Source organism: Rhinolophus sinicus, chromosome 17, assembly GCF_057876585.1.
Source record: "Rhinolophus sinicus isolate RSI-liver-muscle chromosome 17, RSI-T2T, whole genome shotgun sequence".
Lineage (NCBI taxonomy): Eukaryota > Metazoa > Chordata > Mammalia > Chiroptera > Rhinolophidae > Rhinolophus > Rhinolophus sinicus.
This window is the reverse complement of record NC_142517.1, coordinates 128,666,153-128,679,501: the sequence shown is the minus strand read 5'-3', so window position 1 is coordinate 128,679,501 and position 13,349 is coordinate 128,666,153. Positions and strand designations below refer to the sequence as shown.

Genomic DNA, 13,349 nt, shown 5'->3' with positions numbered 1-13,349 from the left:
AGCAGAAGTTTTTTAATTTTAATGAAGTTCAGCTTATCAATAATTTTTTTCATGGATTATGTGTTTGGTGTTGTATCTAAAGCGATATCACTGTACCTAGGTTATCTGGGTTTTATCCTACATCATTTAGAAGTTTTATAGTTTTGAGTTTTATATTTAGGTCTATGATCCATTTTTAAGTTACTTTGTGCAAAGTCTGTGACCAGATTCATTATTTTCTTTTTTCTTTTTGCATGTGAGTGTCCAGTTGTTCAGCACCATTTGTTGAAGAGACTATCTTTGTTCCATTATATTATGTGTTCTGCTTTGTCAAAGATCAGTTGACTGTGTTTATGGGGGTCTATCTCTGGTCTTTCCATTCTGTTCCATTGATCTGTTTGTCTATTCTTTTGCCAACACCACACTGTTTTGGTTACTGTAGTTTTATAGTAAGTCTTGAACTTGGGTAGTTTCAGTCCCCTAACTTTGTTCTTCTCCCTCATACATTTAGTTTTTAATCCAAGTTTAATTTTTTGTGAATGATCTGATGTAGGATTCTTATAAATTTTGTCAATTTTATTTAGATAATAAGTTGACCTGATGTGGATAGTCAAATGTTTCAAGAATCAATCCTTTCCCAACTAATTAATGATACCATTTCTATCATATACCTCAATTCCTTATATCTGGGTCTATTTCTAGGCTCTCTTTCTATTCTGTTGATGCATTTATCTCACCTGTTTAATTACCTACCTTTATAATATGGTGCCTGACCCCTTTATGGATGTTAGTGGAGTCACCCTTCTTAAAGATAACTTGGTTATTTTTTGCTTTTTTCTCTTTTATAGGAATTAGAAAATTAGCTGGTAAAGTTCAGTGTATAAACCTACTGGGATTTTGATTGACAATGTTTCATGTTTAAAGATGAAGTCAGGAGTTTGGTCTTTTAATATATCACTATAATATTTTTCTAATTACTTCTTATTTTATGCCCTTTGATAAAGTACTGTATAATATTTTATATTTATATAAACATCTTTATATTTATTTTATGTACCTTCTAGTTTGTTTGATTATACTATTTTAAATGGGATCTTCTAAAAATGGTATATTTCTGAAAATACATATTTATAACAATTTTCTAATAATAATGTTAGAGATACTATCTGTTTTAGTATGTTGCTCTTTCAATGTAGTAAACATGATACTCTCTTAATATATCTGATAATTTGCTCTAGGTTCTCCACAATTTTCTATGGAGATAATAATATTGACTATAAATAATGACTTTTTAAATTAGTTTCAGCTGTACAAACAATGTAATAGACATTTACACCCCTCACAAAGTGATGACACTTTCCCCCAAATAATGATGGTTTTGTTCATCATTTTCTAGATCTTATATCGTTGGTCTCTTTTCTTTATGTTGTTCTAAGACCTTATAGAAAATGTTGAACAGAAGCGATGATACAGGCATCATTGTCTAGAGCAAGGATTTAAAGGAAATGCACTTAAATTTCACAGTGTGCCAAAGATTTTTTGGTAGACACGCTTTATCAACTTAAGGGAGTTCCCATCTATTTATAGTTTGCAAAAGCTTTTTGCTATTTTTTTTAATCATAAGTAAATATTAAATGTTAAAATTTTCAGCATCTGTTGAAATTATATATTATTTTTAACTTTCTCAAAGTATGCTTTTAAGAAATTAATAGATTGTTCTGGGGCCAAATCATTTTTGCATTATAGAAAAAATTTTTTTGGTCATGCCATATTATTATTGCTGTTATCATTACTACTATTATTATTTTTCACATTAATGGATTTTGAGCCTTCATTCATTATTTTTGAGCCTTCATTCATTATTTTTTCTTTCCCATATAACCCATGTTTTCTTTTAGTATTGAGGTTTTCCTAGATGACTCATAAAAGTCCCTCCTCCTCCTCCTCCTCCTCCTCCTCCTCCTCCTCCTCCTCCTCTCTCCATTCTCTCACCCTTCTTTTCTTTCTTTCTCTCCCTCCCCTCTTCTCTTTCTACTCCCTGAAACTCTTTCCATAAGTTATGGCTATTAGACTTTTTGTATAGTTTTCAAGTTTTGAAAAAAATTGCCTTGAAAACATCTGGGACCACAATACAATAATAAAAAGACAAATGACCCAATTTAAAAGTGGTCATAGGACTTATAAAGAAATTTCTCCAAGGAAGACAAACAAATGACCAAGAAGCACATGAAAAAATACAGATCATCATTAGCCATTAGGAAAACGCAGATCAGAATCACAATGAGATAACATTTTTTTTTTTTTTTTTTGCCTACTAGGATGGCTATAATCAATAAAAAATAATATATGTTTGAGAGCATATGGATAAATCAGAAGCCTCATATATTGCTGTTGAGAATGTAAAATGGTGTAGCTGCTTTGGAAAACACTTTAGTAGTCCCTCAAAATGTTAAACATAGTTATGCTAGGACCCATTATACACACACACACACACATATATGGCATATGTCCACACAAAAACGTGTACATAAATGTTTTTAGCTGCATTTTTTACAGTAGCCAAAAAATGGAGATAATATAAATGGCCGTTAACTGATGAATGGAAAATAAAATATGCTATACGCCTACAATGGAATATTATTTGGCATTAAGAAGGACTGAAATACTGATAAATGCTATAACATGGACAAAACATTATGCTACGTGAAAGAAGCCAAATACAAAAGGTCACCTATTACATGACTGCATTTATATGAAATGTCTAGAATAGGCAAATTTGTAGAGATAGAAAGTAGATTATCGATCAATGAAGTACTGATACGTGCTATAACATGGACGAATCTTGAAAACATTATGCTAAGTAAAAGAAACCAAACACAAAAGGCCACATATTGTATGATTGCATGTATATGAAATGTCCAGCATAGGGAAATTTATAGAGATAAAAATATGGGTAAAGAATGAGGAGTGACTGCTAATAGGTGCTGTGGTTTTCTTTCTGAGTGATAAAAATCTTCTAAACTTAAATGAGGATGATGGTTGTACAACTTGCATATGCAAAAAAACAAATGAATTGTACACTTTAGGTGAATTTTATGGTATGTGAATTATATCTCAATAAAGATGGTAAAGCAATCTGGGCTTCTTGGTTACACAGTGGTAATTTTTTTTTGTCAACTACTGAGTTGTTCAATATCCTGTTGATTCTTGAGTGAGTTTTATTAAAAGTTGTTTTTTATTTTTATTTTAGGACGTTGATCATTTAACCTATGTTTGAAATTTATTGCTGTAAAGTTACTCATAGTGAAGTAGTCATATTATTTTAAATCTCTGTTGTATCCTTAGTTATATACCCTTTTTTACTTTTGAGCTTATTGATCTATCTCCTCTGTTTTTTATTATCTAAGCAGGTACTGTTTATTGATCCTTTATTAATGCTTTGTGTTCTTTTTTATTAGACTTTGATTTTCTCTTTATTGCTTCTTTTATTTTACTCATTTGTTGTTATTCTTTTTCTATACTCTTTGGTTGATGCTTCGCACATTAATTTTCAATTTTTCTTCATTTTTAGAATATGCACTAAATTATTAAATTATTAAATTATTAAATTATTAAATTATTAAATTATTTCTCTGTGTACTGCTTTAGTTCCTTCTATCTTATGAGTTTTAATACATAGTGTTCTAATTTTAAGACACCAAATTTCACTTTTTCTAATTCCTTTATATTTAGTTATTGATCTGTGGATTTTAGAAGTATTGTTTTCATTTTTTGATGAAGAACAAATTCAAATATATGGAAAAATTAAAAGACCAAGGCACTAAAACTCTCATCTCTCCAAAATAGGGTCAACAAACATTAGCATTTTTGTTTCATACATATTTTTCACAAAGTGAGTGGTAAACACCATGATACTTCAACCCTAAATACTTTATCATGTGTCTTCTAAAAAGAAGGACCACTTCCTTTATAACCACAATATTATTTTTACTTTAGCAAAATTAATAAGAATTATCTTATTCAGTACCTGCCTTAATTACATTTCTCTAATTGTTCCCAAAATGTCTTTGATAGCTGTTTATCATGGACCAAGATCCAATCAAAATAGTTTCATTTTGTTATGTCTTATCTCTTTTAATTTGTTTTAGTCCCTCTACTGTCTTTCACCCATAGACACTGACTTTTTGAAGAGCTCCATATGCTATTCTGCATAAGGTTCATTGTTTCCGTTTGATGTGATTTATATGATTCTCTATCTTCCTTACTTCTTGTAAATTGGAGATTATGTCAGAGGCCTTACTTAGATTCAGGTTAAATAAGATTTTTTTTTTTGCAAGAATATTTCAGAAGTGATATTATACACTTCTCATATAGCATCACATAAGGAGGAACCAGTCAGGTGATCTCTGCCTTGTATAATATTTTCCCTTTATAATTAGAAAAAAATCAGGAGGTGATATTTGGTACTGTATGAATATTCTACTCCCCATCAATCTGTTACCTAATGGCTTTAGCATCTATTGGCAGTCCTTATTTGGATCTGTTATTTCATTGGGGATTATAAAATGGTGTTATTTCTGAGGGAAGCTTTCTTCTCAAATGGGTAAGCACTATAATTCCCCTATCCAAAAAAAAAAAAAAAAAAAGAAGAAGTTTTTAGTCTTTTAAAAGTCTTTTTATTAAGTTTTAATTTACATGCAATAAAATTCACCAATTTTTATGTGTACAATTTTGATGAGTTTGACAAAATATACAATTTTGTAACCACCACCACAGTCATGATATAGAATATTTTCCACATTCCACGTACTTCCCTTGTGCCTCCTCTCCGTCAGTCCTTTCTCCATCATCAGCCCCAGACAGCTACTGATCTGCTTTTTGTCGCTGGAGTTTTTTAGAATCAAATGGAATCAAACCAAAGCCAGTCAAAAGTATGTCATTCTTTCACTTCGCATAATGCCTTTGAGATTCATGTATGTTATTACGTTTATCAACAGTTGGTTCCTTTTTATTACTGAGTAGTATTCCGTGGTATGGACGGATCTACCACAGGTTTTTTTTTTTTCTATTTACAAGTTGATGGAAATTTGGATTGTTTCCGGTTTGGGGATATGATGAATAAAACTGCTGTAAACATTTGTGTGCAAGTCTTTGTGTCAACACATGTTTTCACTTCTGTTGGGTAAATACCCAGGAGTGGGGCTGCTGAATGGTCTCTCTTTTTTTCATTATTATTAAAATGTATTGAGGTGACAATGGTCAACAAAACAACATAGGTTTCAAGTGTATAATTCTATAGTTCGTCATCTACATAGTGCATTATGTGTTCACCAGCCAGAATAGTCTGTTAAATGTATGTTTAATTTGATGAGAAACTGCCAATTGGTTTTCCAAATATGCTGTATAACATTCTACGGTCTCATCAGCAATGTATGAGAATTTAAGTTGTTCTACATCATTGCTAATTCTTGATATTGTTAGTCTTTGCAGCATACTGTGCAGCATAAGACATTTAATCCCTTCATGGCTCATGATTTGATTCAGCACACACTGAATAGCTGTCATGTGCCTGATCCTTACCTAGGTGTGGGGACATCCTGGATGTTGTATTTTAAACAGACAGTAGACAATTAATTCATCCAGTAACTTGGATAAACTCTACCATAGCTTTCCTGTATATTCCTTTTGGTTTTCTATGGAGACAGTCATATCAGGAAACTATGACTAGCAGATCATTCCCTTTTTCTTGAAATACCTTCTTTACTAGGTGTCTTGGGGTTTGCTGGTTTGCTTTTTCTCTCCCCAGACACCACTTGGGGTGGTCTTCTTTGATGGTTCCTCTTCATCTTCTTGACTTTTAACAGTTGAAGTGCCTTTCAGGATTCAATCCTCAAACACTTTCTCTTTTCTAACTGAACTCACAGACTTAATGATCCCCATCTGATGGATTTAATTTAACTAGCTATACTTTATACAACTCCAAATTTACATCTCCAACCTGGACTGGTGCCCTAAACACTATACTTGAGTATTTATTTGACCGCCGACTCAATATCTCATTTTGGTTGGCAAACATCAATAATAACAATAACATCTACCAATACAAAGCCGACTAACACAAACTCTACCACCACAAACATTTATATAGTGCTTAACAACAGCTAGGGACTATTCTAAGAGCTTTACATAAATTAACTATTTTTAAAATTTAGTTTAATAGGCATCCCAATCTTAACATATCCAAAATCGAACCCCTATTCCACCAAAATTTGCTCTACCTATAGTCTTCCCCATTTCAATAAACAGCATCTTCATCCATTTGGTTGCTAAGGCCCAAAGCTTGGAACTACTCTTCAGTCCTTTTTCTTTTTTCTTTTTCAAAACCCTCCTTTGAGCAAATAGTATTGGCTGTAAATTCTAAACAATCCCAAATTGTCACGGATTCTCATTCTCTTTCTTGCTCTGGCCCTGTCTAAAGCATCTTCCCTAATGTAGTTTCTTGCAATGGCCTAATAACAGATCTCCCCTTTCCTGCTTTTTCCCATGTAATTAATTCACAACATGGTAGCTAGAGAGATCCATTAAACAAAAGTCAGATCATGAAACTCCTCTGCTCAAAATCCTCTTTGTCCGTGTCCTCCCATATTGCTCAGAGTAAAACCAAAGGCTTTAGTGTATCTGGTAGGTCCCACCCAGTGACCTGTCTGTCCTCTAAGCCTACCCCCATTAACCCTCTCCCCTCAGTGTGTCCCATCCCTCCTGCCTCACTGCTGTTTCTAGATTTCACCAGGCACAGTCATATCTAAGTAGTTGTCCTTGACTTACTTACTGGAGAGAGGAACACTTGAACCTCATTTTACCTCACCTATTAAGGCATAGTGATGTATATGATTTTTTTTTCCTGCAAATTCTTTTTTATTATTATTAGTTTCAGGTGTACAAAGCAATGTAATAGACCTTTATACCCCTCACAGAGTGACAATCCCCCCCAATTTCCTACCCCTTTAACATCATATATAACTGTTATAATACCATTGGCTATGTTCCCTATGCTGTACTTTACATCCCCTGGAAAAAAAAAAAAAAAAAAAAAAAAAATATATATATATATATATATATATATATATATATATATATATTATAGTTGATATTCAATGTTATTCTACTTCAGCTTCAGGTGTACAGCAGAGTGGTCAGGAATCTACACAGTCTATGAAGTGATCCCCCTGATAAGTCCAGTGCCCATCTGGCACCCTACATAATCTTTACAACATTATTGATTATTTTCTCCATACTGCATTTCATATCCCTATGACTATATTTTGACTACCAATTTGTACTTACTAATCCCCTCACCTTTTCCCTCATCCCCAACCCCTTCCCATTTAGCAACCATCAGTTTTTTCTCTATATCTCTGAATCTATTTCTGTTTTGTTTGCTCATGCATTCTGTTCTTTATATCCCACATATAAGTGAGATCATATGGTATTTGTCTTTCTCAGTCTGACTTATTTCACTTAGAATAATATTCTCTAGGTCCATCCATGTTTTTGCAAATGGTAATATTGCATTCTTCTTTAAGGCTGAGTAATACTCCATTGTACAAATGTACCCCAGATTCTTTATCTAATTGTCTGTTGATGGGCATTTCAGTTGTTTCCATGTCTTGGCTATTGGGCATAGTGCTGCAATAAACATAGGGGTGCGTGTATTTTTTGAATTGGTGTTTTGGATTTATTTGGATAAATACCCAGGAGGGGAATTGCTGGGTCATAAGGTAGTTCTATTTTTTAAGTTTTTTGAGGAACATCCATACTGTTTTCCATAGTGGCTGCCCCAATCTGCAATTCCACCAACAGTGCACAAGGGTTCCCTTTTCTTCACATCCTCACCAACACTTGTTGTTTGTTTATTTATTGATGATAACCATTCTGACAGGAGTGAGGTGATATCTCATTGTGGTTTTTATTTGCATTTCTCTGATGATCAGTGATGTTGAGCATCTTTTCATCTGTCTGTTGGCCATTTGGGTGTCCTCTTTAACTCTGACCTGTAAATGAAGACTTCAAGCTATCGGTATTCATGCAGTGCCCATAGTACTGTTGTAAGCACCACTGGGATACAAAATAAGTAGAAGACACAGTCTCGGCCTAGATAAGTGGGTGCTTAATGTGGCTTGCTGATATTTCTCAACTACAGCATAAAACGAAGTAATGATTTGAATAGAGCTTTAAATTAAATTCTATTCAATTCCTACAGTATACTATTTTTGCCTACTTCTTACACCTACCTGAATAAATGACTTACAAATTTTCCCCTTCAACTTTTCAACTGACGATTTGTTTACCCAATAAATTATTTCACCAACAAATACTGTCATTTGGTATAATTGAGTATTTCCTAACACTTGGGAAGAATGTACAAAACCAGGCATAATCCAATTGGTTGTATGTATTCTTTATGCTTTAAGACTTGTCGATGTATATCTAGGACCACTTTTATATTTATTATTATTTTAAAAAAACTTTGCCATAATCCCTGTAAACCTATCACCAGTAGAAGTATGTGTAGTTATATTGAAGTGGCATATTAAAATACTTCAAAGTATATTATTGAAAGGAGCGCATTATTTCACTTGCAGAAAAAAAATTAAAGAAATATCAGTTTTGAAAATAATTATTTTTTAATAAAAGTCTTCTTTAAAGAGACTATTTCCGTGAGAAAATGGGGAGGGGGAATGAGAATTCTTTAAATTCAAAACGGGGCTAAATTGTGTTCAGCATTTTCTTGCCCAAAGCAGATTTTCCTTTTATCTCTCAAAAATGCCAACAGGAGGCGAAGGCCCGAGCTTCTTGGACGATTACACTCCAGCTCTCTCCATAAGCTTTATTCCCAAATGTACTTGGGAACCAACTTCAGACTCCAGACAAATGACTGGTAGTTCCAGCTCTTACCTGCCAATTACAATACTTCGGGTGGGTATCTGTGCCAGTCTCTGGGTCAGCCTAATGATAAGATTATAGGACCTGTTTGTTTAGTTCATTAGCAGAAATTTGTTCCACCCAGACACAGCAAGCGGCTGTTTGTGGTGAGCGTGGGGGTGGGGTATACCAGGGGCCCGCCTGGATGGATTGGTTTTTCTTACTAGGAAGTGGGAAAGGAAAGCACTATTTCCCCTTTGGGATCCCTATTTCCCTCTTTCAGTTCCTCTGTTTGGGCCAGACAATAGAAGCGTTTAGGCCCCCTTCTCCTGGCACCCAGTCCCTGTCGTCCCCTCGTCCCCTCTTTCCCTCCCCACCCCTCACCCACCAGCTTTCCCAACTCGGGCTCCAGGCGGAGATTTGTCAGAACCGTTCGGTTGAGACTGATTATGATTGCAGCAGATGGGCTGGATTTGACAGCCCGATTCTAAGCAGCTTCTGATGGGGGGGGGGGGGGCGGAGGGGCGGAGAGGGGGAGACGGTGGGGGGCGGGAATCTATGGGCCGGAGCTGTCTAGTACAAGCACACCAGCGCAGCCGGGCCAGGAGCTCCTGGGCAGCTGTTTAACGCGCGCCTCCAGGAGGAAAGTGGCACTCAGACCCGAGGGGCTCCACGAACGCCAGTGAAACACCCCATTGCCGAGAGGGCACGGAGACACCCAGAGGCAGGAGCAGGGGGACCAGTGGAACACAAAGCGGAAGAGAGCGAGGGAGCACGGTGTCCTGGCTACCCCCAGCGGTAGGCTGGCTGTGGAGCGCGCGTGGCCCAGGCTACCTCCGCGGACTCCGGGCATGGCAAGTTTGCCAACTCCGGGCTCTGCGTCCAGCGCCTTGCTGCCCCCGAAGTGACAGCACTGCAGTCTCTGCCCCGGGGGGGGGAGGCGCCCACCCCGCCCCCGACCCACTGCAAAATGCTCCAACACAGTCCAGGTAAGGAGATGCCAGCCCGCTCCGGTCCCAGGCGCGCCCCCAGCGCAAGGCTGCCATGACCTCTCCCTCTGCTCCCTCTGCCCCCACTAGTCCTGGCTGACTCCCTGCTTCTGTGCTTCCCTTGTGGTCTCTTGGGTGCATCTCAGCACTCGACCGCCCTCCCTCACTGTAGCCCTTTTTTTCCTCCTTACCAGATCCCAACACCAGGGGGAGAAGTTTGGGTAGGAGGCGCGAGGTTATGGGCTCTCTTCCCACGCGTCCGCGCGCCTGGACACCGGAGGCTGGAAGGTGGGTGGGAACCAGGTGGGTGTGTGTGCTCTCATGCATCTTCCCGGCTCCACGTAGTCCCTGCCCCGCACAGCGCGCAAGCACACACACACACACACACACACACACACACACACACACACACACACACCCCTTTCCACCTGCGGGTCCTCCCTTTTGTGCTGGAAGTAAAAATGAAAACATGCACACGTGGAGACACAATTCCACGCGGGCAGACACAATTCCACGCGGGCATCCTCCGGAAACTCCTGAGGGGTGCGGGTGGAGAGGGGTGGCAAGGATAAGCGGATCTTGAGTACTCTGACCCTCCCAAGTGCAGGAGCAACGCGTCTTCTGCCCCTTGGCTTTGGCTCCTTATCCAGGTGCTAGCAGAGCGACGTCCCCCAAGGGGGCCTGGAGGCTGCTGTACTTGGCATGGGCATTGCTGTGCCACCAGACTCCCCCCGACCCCCACTCCGAGGGGCCAGCCTAGACCTCTGCCTGGCCTGGCCCCAGCAGGGTATGCCCGCCTCCCCTACCCACCTCACCAGTGGGTCCCTGACCTTGTCTACCCAACAGTTCAGGTCCTCTAGCCCTGGCCGCCCCTCCCTTTATGGGGCCGCCCCAGCTCGCCAAGAGCTATAAGTGTGTGCCCTGTTGCTACTGGCAACTGCCTGTGCAGAAAGCTCAGCCGCCAAAGCTGCTTAATGCTGATTGATGGGCAGAAATACGATATTTTCTGGAGCTTAGTGGGCGCTGGTGCAGGGGCCCTCCCTGCCACTGGAGCCTTTTAGGACGCCTGGGTAGCAAGCAGCCTTCCTTCCCTCCTAGGCCCCACCCTACCCCACCCCTTAGTAAAAAGGGGCCTTTAGGATATCCTCATCCCCTAGGGTTAAATTTGATGTCCGCTTTTCCTTTCCTCGGTAACCAGCAGCCGCCCCAGAGTTTCCCTTTTTATTCTCCAGGCTTCTGTTGAGTCAGATAAAGGAGGCCCCAGTTTGTGGACACCACCATCTTCTTTTCTATTTTCATCCCCCACCTCCTCACACCCCTCCCTACACATAGGTGCTTAAAATGGATCACCTCTTTAAGGAGCAGAACTATTCCTGCAAATGCTCATGAAAGCATTTTCCCAAAATAATTCATTTCATATCAATAACTCTGCCTCAGCTACCTACTGTTCTCCTCCCACCGCAGCCTCTTCCCTCTTCCCACAGAGAGTCTGTCATTTTCACCCCTAGCAAGACAGGGGCTGGGGAATAAGCTTGCACTTAGAATGCTCAGTGCTGAGATGATAACCTTTGCTGCTTCTGGGTGTTTTATTTATTTATTTTTCATTTTATCCCCCTCCAGCTCATTACCCCTTCCTGTTTCTGAGATGGCAGCCTCCTTTTTCAGAGCACATGAACTAATACAAATTTTCTGGGTAATAGAAATTCCTGCCCCAATCTATACCTCTTCTCTCCCTCCCTAATACTGACTGCAAAGGGACACATTTCATCATCAAACAAGTTCTCTTCAGAAGGACATTTTGTTCTGCAGTATTTTTTTTCCAGCACCCTGGTAATTTTGGCAGAGTATTTTCATTACCTAAATCATCACGCCTAGCTTTGTTTTGCCTGTTGACATTCATTTGGAAAGCCATGTGATGTTTTAAAGTCATTCATTCATTCATTCAGTCATCCAAACAAAACTTCCTTGAGAGGCTCTGCTGTGTTGGGTACCAATGTAGACCTGGGTTGGGAATGAAACAAAGACAAGGCCCAAATGGCTCTCAGCATTTTAAAACCTACATTACAGCTGGATTGTGGTTATTGCCATGATGACTAGTATTATAACAGCACCCTACATTAGACCAGGACTTCACAGTTTACAAAAGGCTTTCATAGGCATTATCTCCTTTAATCCCAGCAGCAGGAATTTTAAATAGCAGGGATTCCACCAAAAGGCCCAGTAACACTCACCAGTCCTGCTTAACCAAAAAGAAAAAGAATATTGCACATCATCCCAACAGCTGATGGAGCTTTAAAACACAGAATAAACAATTCAGAAGCAGCTTATGGAGCTTAGTTACAGGAATGTAGTTTGGGGAAGTTGCGTGAGATGCATGTAACATGCACATTACCAGGAAGTCATCATGGGAAAACACTCCATTGTAGGGCTGATCCCCCAGTGAGCTGCTGGCTGCTGGAGGTAGATGCTTCCCGTGTCCTAGACTGGTGTCTTCTCCTAGGACCTAAAACGAGATAAAAGTGTGAGCACTAAGGTGCTGAGAGACTAGCAAATTAAGCACAATGAGTAGGCAGTGAAGTTACTTTCTTTAGTTACAAGGCATTCTTGAGATATCTGCAAGTTTCTAGCATATATTTACTTTAGAAATGGAGCAATTTTCTGTACTGAGAGCACAAAAAAGGAGTGTGTGTGCCTTGTCTGGGCCACATGAAGACAAAGTTTTGATCATTTTTACTCATTACTTGGAAAACCGGGGCTATATCAGGTGGGTAAGTGGCAGTTTCTCTCTTTTCTTATTTACAGTTATGCACCACTTAGCAACAGGGATGTATTCTGAGAAATGTGTCCTTAGGTGATTTTTGTCATTGTGCAAACATCACAGAGCGCACTTACACAGAACTGATGGGGTAGCCTACTACCGTAATTGTATGTGCTGTACTTTTATACAAGTAGCAGTGCAGTAGGTTTGTTTGCACCAGCATCACTACAAATGCATAATGTGATGAGCTGTGATGTTACTATAGCTCTATAGCTACCACATCACTAGGTGATCAGAATTTTTCAGCTCCCCTCCTCTTTTTTTTTTTCCAGTATCTTTATTATCTTATGGGACCACCATCCTTATATGCAATCTGTCATTGATAGACATATTGTTATATGGCATATGACTGCATAGGGAGAACATGCAGAAAGATCTCATGTAGATTTGTTCATTTTCTCTTCTTCAACAGGGAAGGTAGCCGTTCCTCACTTCTCAGGTGTGAATATCAGTAATGACTTTCCTCCAAAAATGACTTCTAGAATGCCAGCTGATATTTATAAAATTTGGTTGGCATTTCAGACGTCGTGTTAATCCCCTAGTTTATCATTTGGAAACGTTTTATTCAACGAAGTTTGTTTTGCAAGCAAGGTGGTATATCATAGGGAACTTATGGCCAGAGGCTGGCTGTGGATATGGCT

General features: G+C 38.9%; 1 protein-coding gene across 8 annotated transcripts in view; it reads left to right on the top strand.

Moving 5' to 3' along the window:
• Positions 1 to 13,349, top strand: part of NCKAP5 (NCK associated protein 5) — a 967,526-nt gene that overhangs the window by 414,712 nt on the left and 539,465 nt on the right. The window contains exon 1 of one of the 8 annotated variants that reach the window (XM_088794128.1): positions 9,459 to 9,890. The exons of the other annotated variants lie outside the window; for them this stretch is intronic. The gene's annotated coding sequence lies outside the window, so the exon portion shown is untranslated. Of the gene's footprint in view, positions 1 to 9,458; positions 9,891 to 13,349 lie in introns of those variants that run through there. 8 annotated transcript variants of the gene reach the window in all.